The sequence below is a fragment of the Ochotona princeps genome, chromosome 4 (assembly GCF_030435755.1).
Source record: "Ochotona princeps isolate mOchPri1 chromosome 4, mOchPri1.hap1, whole genome shotgun sequence".
Taxonomy (NCBI): Eukaryota; Metazoa; Chordata; class Mammalia; order Lagomorpha; family Ochotonidae; genus Ochotona; species Ochotona princeps.
Genome location: NC_080835.1, coordinates 17,753,177 through 17,767,257, shown reverse-complemented (window position 1 = coordinate 17,767,257; position 14,081 = coordinate 17,753,177). Strand labels below are relative to the sequence as shown.

Below are 14,081 nucleotides of genomic sequence, written 5' to 3'. Positions count from 1 at the left end.
TTCTGCAGGACTAGAAGCGTCCCTCCATCTCCCATTCCTCCCGCCAGGCTGCAACCACTGCCAAGAAAAAACAGCTCCTAGAAGCTATAGAGAACAATGCCCCTCTTCCTTTATATATAACAAAAGGGAGGAATGTAAGGAGTTATTCCAATATCCCTCCCTGGACCCGGCGCCATTCCTTCTTCCTCACAGCTCATGAAGTTCGCACCGGTCCACCAATCAGATATAACCTGGCATTCCACCTGAGAATCCCACCCCAATCTTCCAGCCCCTTCCCCAACTCCGCCCACTCGCCAATCATCCCTAGGCATTCACCTGCAGGCGCCAACCCCCTGGGGCCTGCCCTCAATCCCTCCCAATCCCCGCCCCCTACACCTGGCAGACAAAAAAGGCCCCACCTCAGGTGCGGCTCTCTCTCTTTCCCTTCTCCTCTCCCCTTCTTTCCTGATTTTCACCACCTCTACCCTGTTCCTGCCCCGTTGGAATAAACCTCCTAAGATTAAAAAAAAAAAAAAAAAAAAGACTATCCTAAAATCTACCAAGTTCAGCAAAAGTATGCGTCAACACAATAAACAACTAAATACTAAAATGAAAACAGACATGAGACAGCTGAATAGTACCCTACAGCCACTTTAAGGTGTATAGCAGCGGGTGCTGAGTACAAACAAAAACTGAAGGATCAATGAAGTAATCACAGGAGCTGGTTAAGAACTTGCACTGTTATAACGTATTGATTACTCAATACTATGTCAATTAATTCTATAATGTTGTAAATTGTTGTTGATGTTGTGCTGGGGCTTCTAATTGATCAGGGCGATATTCTGCCAGCTCTGCCTTCAGACCAGAGAAGGTCTCCCTAGGAAACTGTTGAATTTATCTGAAGAATAAGATGCTGGACTCTATGCTTGGTATATGATTGCAACGAAAGAATCTTGACTTAATTTGAGCTGTAATACTGGAAATAGGTGGAGGAATCCACCATGGGGGGAGGGCACAGGGAGGGGATGGGGGAATCCCAGAGCCTATGAATCTGTGTCACATAATGCAATGTAATTAATAATAATAATAAAAAAACTCGCGCAGGGCAGTTTCTGTGACTCTGGCATCTCATATGGGCATCAGCGCATGTCCTAACCACTCCTTTAACCATCCAGCTCCCTGTTAATGGCCTGGGAAAGAAGCAGAAAATGCCACTCACACGGGAGACCTGGATGGAACACCTGGGTCCTGACTGTGGCGAGGAAGTTTGTGACCTCTAGGGAGTGAACTAGCAGATTCTCCCTCTCCTTATAACTCTGCCTTTATAATTCTTATAAATTCTGCCTTATAAATTTTTATAATTCTGCCTTTCAAATAAATAAGTGAATATTCTTTCATTGGAAAGGAAGATTATAAATAAATGTTTTTTAAAGATTTATTTATTTTTATTGGAAAGGCAGGTATGCAGAGAAAGGAGGAGAGACAAAGAGGAAGATCGTCTTTTGATTCACTCCACAAGTGGCTGCAACGGCAAGAACTGAGCCAACCTAAAAGCCAGGAGCTAGGAACTTCTTCTGGGTCTCCCATGCAGGTGCAGGGTCCCAAGGCTTTGGGCCATCCTCTGCTGCTTTCCCAGGCCACAAGCAGGGAGCTGGAAAGGAAGTAAAGCTGCTGGGATTAGAACTGGTGCCCATATGGGATCCCAGCACGTTCAAGGCGAGGACTTTTACCACTAGGGCACCGTGCCATGCCCCAAATAAGTCCTTTAAAAAAAAATATTTCATAACATCCAATATCTTTTTGTGAGGAAAAAAAAAAAAAAACAACACCCTCAATGGACTATGAATGGAAGGAAACTTCCTCAACATGACAAAGAACCTTCATGAAACCTTTAACAATGTAATGAATAGCTTCAAACTCAGTGATAGATGACTGGGAATCTTCCACCTGAGGTCAGAAATGAGGCAAGAAGGGCCCAATGCAATGGTTTAATGGCAGCTCCCTGTTTGTGGCCTGGGAAAGCAGTGAGGATGGCCCAAGTCCTTGGGACCCTGCACCCACATGGGAGACCCAGAAGAAGCGCCTGGCTTCTGGCTTTGGATCAGCTCTGCTCTCGCCATTGCAGCCACTTAGGGAGTGAACCAGCAGATGGGAGATCTTTCTCTCTGTCTCTCCTTTTCTCCATAAATCTGATCTACCTTTCTAATAAAAAAGGAAAGAAGGAGTGAAGGAGGGAAGAAAGGAAGTAGTGAATGAATCAAGGACATCTACTGTTATCTTTGCTCTCTAGGATTATAACAAAGGTTCAAGGCCAGAATGATTAAAAAAGATACCTGGATTCGAAAGGAAGAAGTCAAACTATTTCTATTCTCAGATGACATAATCATAAAGGTACAACAAACATGATTAGTGCTAATAAATGTAGAAAATTTTTAAGTTCTAATCAAAGCTTGCAAAAAAATGGTTGCATTTCTACATAACTAATAATGGACAATTTCAAAAGAAAATTAAGGAAACAATTCAAAATATAGTTCAAAAAGAATCAAATATTAGAGGGGACCTTGCTCAGATAAAGCAGACATCTGTGATGCCAGCATCCCATATGGGTACTGGTTTGAGTGTTGGCTGCTTCACTCACAATCCAGCTCCGTGCTAGTGCACTTGGGAAGCAGCAGGTAACCCCAATCATTGGGCCCTTTCACCCAGGTAGAAGACCTGGAAGAAGCTCCTGGCTCCTGGCTTTGGCCTGGCCCAGCACCAACAATTGGGACCATTTGGTGCCTGAACCAGTGCATGGAAGGTCTCTCTGTCTCTCCTTTTCTCTCCCTCTGACACTGTGCCTTTCAAGTAAATAAACAAATGAATATTTTAGAAAGGGAATAAAACACTCAAGGACAATATAACCAATGAGGTGTTAGACTCCTAAGCAGAAAACTTTGCTGAAAGGGGATATCAAACTTTCTACCATTGCCTATATATGTACAATGCCATGATCCACCTGAATAGCTCAATGTTGGACTTGTGGGGAATCAAGATGGTGGACTAGGGTAAGGACATGTTTAAACAGACAGAGAAACATTAGCCAGTGTGAAGTAGAGAGGACATATTCCAGGAAATAGGAAAGGACAGAACAACAGCAGAGGGGTACCTGGAGACTGACAGACACAAGAAAGATCAAAAACAATGGTATGGTGTTGCAGTGACTGATAACCCAGTGGTATTTAGTGAACAGCAATCAGAACTCCACCAGCAACCAGGTGGGAAGGGACGTTACCTGGGATCCCTGGAGGTGAACACAGGCAAAGAACTGCTCGTACTGCTGGTCTGTTTTCTTTGATCAGCAGCAGACAGAGCAGCAGGTCCTAGACAGGCGGTGGGAAAACAGGGTGAATTTCACATCCAAGTCCGCCTTCTGGAGCCAAATTAGGCACCATTTTGTTTAAGGAGCCAAGGGCTATGGGGCAGGACTGTGCATAAACGGAGCTGGGAGTAAACTCATTTCTGACTCAGTGAACTGCAGCAACGTGGCATCCTATAGGTCCCACACAAGACAGGTGTGGGTAGCCCTCAGACCTGACAGCCAGCAGATCAAGAACTCTAATAGTGGCACATCAGGTGCCATTTCTTATAGTGTGGCAAAGAATTTAAGACTGCAGGGGACAACAGTGAACTGTGCATGTGCTGAGCTTGGTGAGAACTCATTGAATTGCATTGGTCCCACAGGAAAATAGTACTGACTATGGCATTTTATGGGTCAAAATAGGTTCATGCAGCCTTCAGACCTAACGACCATCAGGTTCTGGCAAGATCAGCATTACCAACAACTTAGCTATATAGAACACCTGCTGTCTCCCTATTCCTGGTTCTTACTCCAACTGGAAGTGGGAGAAAAATTGCAGAGACAACAGTGCAGCCTCAGCATGGTGTCACAGGAGGTGGAGACTGGTGATCCAGGAGCAGGCACTATGGAGACCATGGTGGAAATCTAACATAAGAACCCAGATCTGGAACATGCTGGAGGGAGTGACACAAGCGACTGCAAACAAAGAGCCGTGTACCAACTGCAATAAGTAAAATCAAACTATAGACCTGTGGGTGATAGAGCTTAGAAACCTGCCCCAAGGAGAAGAATCTGCTAACCAAAAGCACAATGACCAAGAGCAAAAGAAGAGACAGAGGCACAATGAATATTATTGAAGATTCCCCTGCAAAGGAGCAAAACCCTTTGCTAATCTCAGAGTTCACTGAAGAAGACATCAAGAAAATGGGGGATACATAATTCAAAACACTTGTTATAAAACTTCTTATCAATAACGAGAAGCACATAAAGCAGGCATTCAGGGAATTTAAGGAATATGTCACACTGGAAATGAATCAAATGAAAGCTGATATATCAGAAATGAAGAACACAGTAGAGCAAATTGAAAGTACAGTGGAGAATCTCCAAAATAGAATGAAGGAGGCAGAAGAAAGAATCTCAAAATTAGAAGATATTTCCTGTCACCATGAGGAAACAAACAAAAAGCTGGATCAGGTCAAAAAAAGTATTCAGGAATTGAAAGACACTATTATAAGGCCAAACATAAGAGTTACGGGAGTCCCGGAAGGTGCAGAAAGAGAAGCTGGGTTTACAACTGCATTTAATGAAATAATAAGGGAAAATTTCCCAAATCTAGAGAAAGAGTTGGGAAACAACATCCAGGAGGGGCACAGAACTCCCCGCAGGATTGACCAAAAGTGATCTTCATCAAGACACATGATCATCAAGCTCTCTTCAATCAAACGTAAGGAAAAGATCCTTAAATGTTTACATGAAGGGCCTGGTGCGGTGGCCTAGTGGTTAAAGTCCTCGCCTTGAACGCACCGGGATCCCATCTGGGCGCCGGTTCTAACCCTGGCTGCTCCACTTTCCATTCAGCTCCCTGCTTGTGGCCTGGGAAAGCAGCAGAGGACGGCCCAAAGTCTTGGGACCCTGCACCCGTGTGGGAGACGTGGAGGAGGTTCCTGGCTCCTGGCTTCAGGTTGGCACAGCACTGGCTGTTGCGGTCACTTGGGGAGTGAATCATCGGGCAGAAGATCTTTCTCTCTGACTCTCCTCCTCTCCATGTATCTGACTTTCCAATAAAAATAAATCTTTTAAAAACATATATGTTCACATGAAAAGAATCAACTGACCTATAGAGGAGTGACAATCAGATTCAAATGCAGCCTCTCACAGAAAACTCTATAGGTCTGAAGAGAATGGAGCGACATATTCCAGATTCTGAAGGAAAAAAATTGTTGGCCCAAGATAACATGCCCAGTAAAACTTTCCTTTGTCTTTGGAAATGAAATAAAATTCATCCACAGTAAAGAAATTTGAAAGAATATGCTTCTTCCAAACCTGCCCTACAAATGATATTTCAAGATATTCTCTTGACAGAGAAAAGGAATAGCACCCATCAAAACCAAAGGCAACTGTGAAGAACATCCCAGTAAAACAACAACAGAAGACTAAATCAATGAACAACCCATTGCTAACATGACCGAACCAAATTACCACCTATTTGTATTAACCCTGAATGGAAATGACTTAAACTCATCAATCTAATGTCATAGATTAACGGGGTCCCTCATCCAGCGAGTGAAGCTCCGACACAGGTGCTTGCTCTTATGAGGATTTATTGAAGGACAAACTAATTACATAACGTAACAAAATAAGAAATCCAAGTATAATACAGAAGGACAGTAACTACAGCATATTTACAGGCTTCCTCTTCTACTGCTACTACTACTACTACTACTACTACTACTACTCTACCACTACTCCTCTACCACTACTCCTCTTTGTTCTTCTTCTTTGTTCTCTCTCAAACTTAGGTTAAAACCCTATCAACAGCCAATTCCAACAGGGCTGCTTGGCCACACATCAAACACACCAATCACAGCCTTGATCACGCACACACACATCAATCACAACTCTGATCACGCGCACACCATGCAGACTGCATGAGACCTTGAACCAATCTTCTGCAACTTCCTAAAACTTGTTTACTGCCTCTGTGCCGTGAGAAGACAATAACAAGCGCCATCTTGGGGCATAGTCCTGCTCTCCACAATGGATTAGTAGACTATATTTAAAAAATAAAACCCATCTATTTGTTGCCTACAGGAGACATATTTCACCTACAAAGATCAGCGGAAACTGTATCTCACGGATTTTGATTTTTTTTGTTGCATCTCTTCAAAACACTTTATTCTGATCAAATTCTTCACTGACTCATAGATCATTCAGCAGCATCATTTTCTTCAAGAAGGTTCTTTTTCCTTTTTTCAGCGACACATTAGTTGTTCAGTAGCATGTTATTTAACTTCATGGTGTTCTTAGTTTCTTTTTTTTCTTCCTGTTGTTGATTCTGTTTTGTGGCTTTTCTTTTTCTTTTTCTTTTTTCTTGACAATCTTTACATAGTTAATTGGGGCAGATAGGGTCAAGAGCCATAGGAAAGTGGGTAAGACTATTATTTCCACATTATTGCTTTTTTGTGTGTGTGTCTGGGGTAAAGGGGAAGATAAAGGCAGAAGCCCCACCCAGTCTCCCACCCATCCCAGGTCCCCAGTGAAGGGCGTGCTCCGAGGGTCCTGCTCAAGTGGTTTTGATAATTCAACAGTTATGAATTGCTACCTTTACTCGCCATTCCAAGCACGATGAAATCACTGCAGAATCCACTGATTGACGTAGTCCACCTTAGAGTCTCTGGTTACCCAGATTTTCACTGCCAACACATGCCTGGGGTAGTTGATTGATTTGTTCTGTCCTCCATCTTCTGTTGTGGTACCAGGTGTCCTCTGCAGGTTCTGATGGACTGCCATATCCTCCATGTACACCTGGATATGCTCTCCACTGCTTCATCTGGGCCTCTGAGGAGGCTCGGCTCTGGCACTTGCACTCCATGGCAGACTATGGAACCTGCACTTCTTTTCATGGTTGGGGTTCTGAGTCTGGAAGTGCAATTCGGGAGATCCCAAAAGAAACTTTGTCTGAGGTAATCCCAGACCAGATTCTTGTGTGTGCTTGCCAGTACAAACCTGGCACAGTCTGTCACCCCAATCTGCAGGTGGTTGCAATTGCTGGATCAGTTCTGTTTCCAGCCCTGTCTTCCCTGGAACCAATGGGTGTTGCAGTCCAGCCTGATTCTGCCCAGCACACACTCGGCCCTCACACAAACCAGTGGGAGCTTCAGCCTAGTTGGGGTGACCCACAGCAACCCCCACTAGGCCGCCCCCTGCCCTGGTTCCCGTGCTTGCCTGTATGTACTGCAGACTAGTCCCACATCCCATTCAACTCTTCTACATGTCAGTGGGCATTGAAGCCTGGTTCAACCCAACTGGGCCCACTATCCAGCCCATGCACATGCTGGTGGGTGCCGTTCTGTCCAGCCAGGTCTGCCCCTGTCCTGGTTTTCGTGCCCTCCAGTGGGAGTGATAACCCAAGAGGGAGGCACCCACTATTTCCTTTCCAAGCCACTCCCACTCCCGGATTATGCACTCTCCAGGTGGTTCCGCAGTTTAACTTGACAGATTTAGCCCCCAGTGCCAGCATCTGCCATCTGATGCTGTGGCAAAGCCCAACCAACTCTCACCCATTCTGATTTATGTTTGCACCAGTACAGACAGTCAACCAAGCCTGGCTTTTCCCTGATCTAGCTCACATGTGGCCCACAGGTGTTGTGGCCCTGCCTGGTCTGGTTTGCCCCCATCCTGACTCACGCTCTCCAGTGGGAGAGGTGTTCCAGCAGGGGGGCCCTCCACATTCCCCCTACCAGCTTACCCCCTGGCTCCCTGGTTCCTGCGTGTGCTGGTTGGACACTGTGGCCCAGTCTGGCATGGCCCACCTCACCTTGGCATTTGCCAGTGGGTGCTGTAGCCTGGCCCAGCCCAGCCCACCCCCAATTCCAGCTAGTTATTGTTACAGTCTAGCCCAGCCCAGCATGCACACAATCCCAGCTGTAATGTGTACTGGTATGTGTCGCGACCATACTTGGCCCGAACCTCGCTGTTCTGGTGCTCAGATTCGCCAGCGGCTGATGTGAACTGGTTCAGCCTGGTCCGCCCCTGACCCGTGCCAAATGTATGCCAGTCACTCCACCTGTAACCACAAATGGTTTCACCCCCCTCAAATCAAAATAACAGTAGGCTTCGAGTTTTGGAGGGACAAAGCATATTCCAACCAGAGCAGCTAGGGACCCTAAATGCACAAAGCAATCTTGGAAAAGATGGACAAAGTAGTGAGACACACTTCCCAATATCAGAATTTACCAGAAAGCTACAGAAATCAAAACAACACAGTATTAGGATAGACTCATGTATGAGGGGCATCAAAAAGTTCTCAGAGGGACAAGCATTTAGCCTTGTGGCTAGCTTCTTGCAAATGCAGAACCTGGGGTACAGAGGTGATGGTTCAAGTCAGTGAGTTCCCACCACTATCAGATACTGGATTATGTTTCCAGCTTGCAGCTTTAGCTACAGTTCAGCCCTGGCTGTTACGGGCATTTGGGAAATGAACCAGCAGATGAGAGCATTCTCTGTGTGCCTCTCAAATGAATAAACAGATAAACAAATAATCTTAAAATGTTCATAGAAAAAATGCGTGTCATCTTTTAATTCCAACTTTCTAAGAACTTTTTGGAGTTCTTTTATACATGTATGGTCAATTGAGGGGATTTGCAAAAAACTCTCTTCCTTTTATTTGACTTATTTATTTGCAAGGTGCAATTGCAGAAAGGGAGAGCTGGAGATAGAAAGATCTTCCATCTGCTGGTTTACTTCCCAAATGGCTGAGACAGTCAGCTGTGGGCCATACCACAGCCAGGAGCCCCACCCATAGCGCCTCCACTGCTTTCTCAGGCACATTAGCAGGGAGCTGGATATGAAGTGGGACACTGGTGTTTGAATGAGTAGAATGCTGGCATTGAAGATGCAAACCTAACCTACTGCACCACAACACTGGCCCTGATCTGTTGAAGTTTGGCAAGGGTGCCAAGACCTTTCTACAGATAAAGAATAGGTTCTTCAACAAATGACGCTGCAACAGCTGGGTATCCACATTAAAGGACTGGCCTTGTGGCCCTTGCCTTCCACCACAAACAGAAACTTCAAAATGAATCAAAAACTTACCTATGAGAGCTGAATCCCATAAAACTCTTAGAAGAAAACATAGAGGTAAGTCTCTATGACCTTGGATTTGGCAATGGTTTCTTAGATATAACACCAAATACACAAAGCAACTGAAGAAAAAAATAGATGAATTTGACTTCATCAAAATTAAAAAGCTTTCACACATTGAAGAACGCTGTCAAGAAAATGCAAAAGCAACCCACAGGATGGGAAAAAATATTTGCAAGTCACACATCTTATAAAGGTCAGTATTTAGAATTTATAAAGAACTCTGTGACTCAGCAAGAGAAAGACAGCTCAACTTTAAAATGGGCAAAGGACTTAACTGACTCTTATCCAAAGAAAATATACAATGGCTTAATTATCGCATGGATATTGTGCTTGCTGTTGAACATCCATGATTGACGGGGCTGGTCCCTTTATGTGTGACTCAGTTATTTATTTACTTTTTAGCCTGGTTGATCTAAGACTATTTCCTTCATCTGCAGAGTCTGAGAATTTTATTAGCACAGTCTAATTTCTTTTTCTAGGTCAGCTTTCTCTGGCACACATAGTATCTTTTACGAAGAATACAGAGACCAGAATTACCAAGAACATTAGTTTAAATCTTGATTTGCTATATTTTGCGATTCTAGAATCTAGCAATACTTTGATCCATAGAGTAAAATAAATGTCTCAACTGGCTGAGCAGAGGTGGTTTTGTTTTTTTAAGATTTATTTTATTTTAGATTACTTTTTTGAAAGTCAGCTATATAGAGAATAGGAGAGACAGAGAGGAAGAACTTCCATCAATTGATTCACTTCCCAGTGGATGCAGCTGCTAGAGTTGAGCTGATCCAAAGCTAGGAGCCAGGAGCCAGGAGCTGTCCCAAGGCTTTGGGCTATCCTCGACTGCTGCTTTTCCCAGGCCATATCTCCCTGAGTGACTGAAATGGCCAACGCCTGGGAACAAGGAGTTTCTTCCATGTCTCCCATGTGAGTGCAAGGACCCAAGCACTTGGACCACCTACTGGTGTTTTCCCAGGCCATTAACAAAAAACTGGATTACAAATGCAGCAGCCGGGACATGAATTGGTGCCCATATGGGATGCCGGCTTGGCAGGCAGAGGCTTAGCCTTGTCATGCCACGATGCTGACCCCAGGAGGCATTTTTGATTGTCACATTTTGTGACTGGCACCTGGTCTGTAGAACCCAGGAGTGAACATCCTGCGACCACACAGCACAGGCTCCAGAACTAGAGTCACCTGACCCACAGGTTAGCAGCGCCACCAGAGACAAACTGCTGCAGAGTGAGCCCCCAGCCACTGGGAAAGTCCCTGTGCTTGAGTTCAATGAAATCAGCCACTTCTGCTACTCAGCCACCCCCTAGGCACCCTAAAGCAATTTCCCATACACTTGACCTTCATAGCTTTTGCATGAAATCCTCGCTTTTGCTGGTGTTCGTGTGTTTTTGAGTCTGTGGTTTCTGTCACGGAGGCTGTATTGTTTTCTTGCCTCCCTCACAGCCCCAGGAATGCCCAGGAAAGGAGGGGATTTCTTGCACCCACTTCTGCACTCATGTCAGATCCCCGGGAGGGGTGCTTTATGCCTGCAGCCTCCTCTTGTCATCTTTTAAAAAAAATTTATTTTAGATAATGCTTACATAGTTGATTATGGTGGAAAGGATCGAGGGTCAGGGAAAAGTGGTGTGACCATTGTTTCCAAGTTTTCCATTTCTTTTTCCTTTATCTGGGAGGGAGAGGGGAGTGGGGAGATAATGGGAGAAGCCAAACCCAGCTTCCCAACTGCCCCAGTACCCGGGGATGGGGAATGGTCACCCAATATTGACCCAGGGTCCTGATGTGGCACATGCTTCGAGGTTTCTGCCCAGATGGTTTTGATAGTTCTGAAATGTTGTTGATCTCACCGATTCAAGGATGAGGGAACACGTTCAATGTCCATTGGCTGATAAAGTTGACCTTAGAGTCTATTCGCCCAGATATTTGCTGTCGTCATTGGGCTGGGTAGTTGTCCAATCTGTTCTGTTCTCCTTCCCCACAGCTCTGGTAACAGGTAAGTCTTTTGAAGGCCCCAATGGGCTGCCATGTCCTCCTTGTGGATCTGGGCCAGCTAGCCATTACTCCATCTTTCCACTAAGGAGGACCAGTTCTTGCAGGTGGGTCCAAGGGCCTGGGTCACCTGGCCTGGGCCCTGCCAGACTCCCCATCCCTGGGGCTCATGGACCCAGAACCCACCATGCAAGCAGGCTCAAGGACCCTGGCCAGGTGACCCGGGCCCCACCTGATCCCCCTCCACCAAAGCTCATGGACCTGACATCCACCGTTCAGGCAGGCCCAAGGACCTGGGCCAAGTGACCTGGGTCCTGCCGTACTGCCGCTCCCAGAGCTCACGGTCTCAACACCCACCACCCCCAGACTGGCATGGCTCGCCTCACCTCGGCATTGACCACCAGGTATTGCAACCTGACCCCAGTCCCAGCTCCTGTTGGTTGGTGCTGAAGCCTAATTCGGCCCAGCCCAGCCTGCCTTGTCTTCTGGTCCCTGAACTGGTTGGTTGTGACCTGACCCGACCCCTCCTGTACCCCATCCTGGTCCTCAGATCTGCCAGTGGATTTTAAAAAAATTTTAGACAGCATCAGTTTGTTATAAAAGAGACACAGAAATTATTTACAAGATGAAAGATTTCAGAATGTCAGTGGAATGGGCAGCTTCGTGTAATGCGATTTTAATAGATTTCAATCTATGTATTTTCCAAGAATGTCACCATCTCTAAATAGAAAACAATCCTTGTCATCTAGAACTACTTTAGTGCCTCCATATTCTGGAAAAAGAACTTTATCTCCAAGTTTCATGCTAACTGGTTGAATCTTTCCACCCTTTCCTTTAGAGCCTGATCCCACAGCCACTACTATTGCCTACAACACTTTTCCTTGAGACTTCTCTGGGAGCATAATGCTTTCTTTGGTGATGGTTTCCATTGCACTCCTTTCCACTAACACCCAGTCAAAGAGAGGGAGAAACTTTCTTAATGCTTGTCCTGCCATGGTCACAGCTCCCGTTCCACTTGTGCACTGCTATGAGGAGAGAGATGCCCCACAGTCCAACCTCTGCCAGTGGATGTTATGAACTGGCCTTGGCCTGACTCACATATGTGCTGGCAGGTACTGTAGCCTGGCATGATTTGGGCTGCAACCAGCCTTGGTTCTTGCATTTACCTATAGGGACTGCATCCTGACAAAGGAGTTCCCCAAGCTCCTCTATCAGGTCACCTCCACGTGGATGTTCTTGGCCCAAGTTGACTTTGTCCACCTCTTATTCTGGTGGGAACAGTGTCTTTGCCCAAATGGTCCATACCCAATTCGGTGCTTACTGTTGGGTGTTGCAGTCTAGCTAAACCTGGTCCATACCTAGAGACAGTCATCATGTGGTTCAGCAGGAGCCGAGACCTAGCCCAGCCCGTTCTATACCCACCCCAGGTCTCATGAGTACCAGTGTATGCGGGAGTGTAGCCCAGTCTGACGCTCCCCAGACCCAATTCCCACCCTTGCAAGGGGAGTCTACAACCATGTCCAGACCAGCCTGCTACCCCCATTCTGGCTCACATGCTCACCAGTGGGAACCCCAACCCAGCTGTGGCATCCCCTTAGCTCCCCAACCAAGCTTGTTCACAGCCACAGATCTTGTGCATGCCAACGGAGATTGCTATTCCACAGGGATGAGCCCACATACTTCCCCACAGATTCTGCCCCCAGAGCTCATTCCCTCAGATGCTTGTTTAGTGTCGTGGACCAACCTCACATTACCCATTCCCTGTTCCAGCTCTCTCACTGGTGGGTTCTGTGATCTAGCCTCACAAGTACAGTGACCTTGTCCATGGAAGACCCCTCAGAAGTCGTTCCTTACTTGGACATGAAACATCAGGTCCCTGCTTGCTCTCATTTGTGCATCTTCCCAGATCAAATGTCAGTCTACACCCCCAAGTCCCCAGAGGGCACTGCTGGGCAGCCTGAGGGCTTCGCCTAGTGCCACTGGTGCCTGAACCAGCCAGGGCCTCCCCTCCCCTGGGGAGTTGCACTGCCTGCCTATCTTTACCTGTGCTGGTCCAAAAAGCACCCAGGCCAGGGCGGGGGACTGGAGCCTAGCCAGGCCTCCCCTCCCCCGGCAAGTCATGCCACCTGGCTGTCCATACTTGCGCCAGTCTAAAAAGCCTCTATATTCCATCTCGCCTCAGCCAGGCTGGACGAGTTCAGGCTCCACCACCCCTGCTAACTAACCTACTTGGGATTAGGAATTCTCAGGGACAGGGCGAGCCTCAATGCGACGTTGACTTTTTCATTTTTCCTACAGGTTTCAGTGGGGATGGTGCAGGGTGAGTTTTATCTTGTTTTATTCTGGCCTGATGGTGGAGACCCCTGGAGATCCAGCTTTATCAAGAATGGGTGGGGGTCTGCTATTAGTCCCCCACCTTGGATGGCTGTGTCTGCCCAGGAGGAAAAGCTAAGCATCACATGACTTGGCAGATATGGTCCAGACAAAGGATTGAGCCCATCTCTCTAATCTCTTGTTTCCATGGATGTTTTTGACTTTTGCGTGTTCCTGCCAAATCACTGATGATCTTTGTAACCAGCCTTTTCAGTGACTTTCAGCAGTGGTGTCGGTTAGTGTTAACTGAGGTGCTAGCTTCTGCTCTGCTCTTCTCTCCACTCTCCTCTTTCCTCCTTCCTGGAGTCCTGGGGTCTCCTGGTCCCCAGTAGTCAGTGCCACGGACATCCATGACCTACCAGAAACACTTCTTGCCCACCACCCAGGACCCTACCTCCTGCCCACTGCCCAGCTTCCCTGCTCCTTGTCCTTGGGCTCAGGGGTCCTCACTACCCACCCCCTCCTTATTTTTCCTGTATGGGAAAAGGGCCAGAAATGGCCATTCTCATGCCTGCCACCTGCCCCC

General features: G+C 46.6%; 1 protein-coding gene and 1 pseudogene across 1 annotated transcript in view; one reads left to right on the top strand and one right to left on the bottom strand.

The window, feature by feature from the left end:
- Positions 1–14,081, top strand: part of ALKBH3 (alkB homolog 3, alpha-ketoglutarate dependent dioxygenase) — a 167,703-nt gene that overhangs the window by 66,930 nt on the left and 86,692 nt on the right. The gene's annotated exons all lie outside the window — the stretch shown is intronic.
- On the bottom strand, positions 11,869–12,177 carry LOC101536497 (10 kDa heat shock protein, mitochondrial-like; annotated as a pseudogene).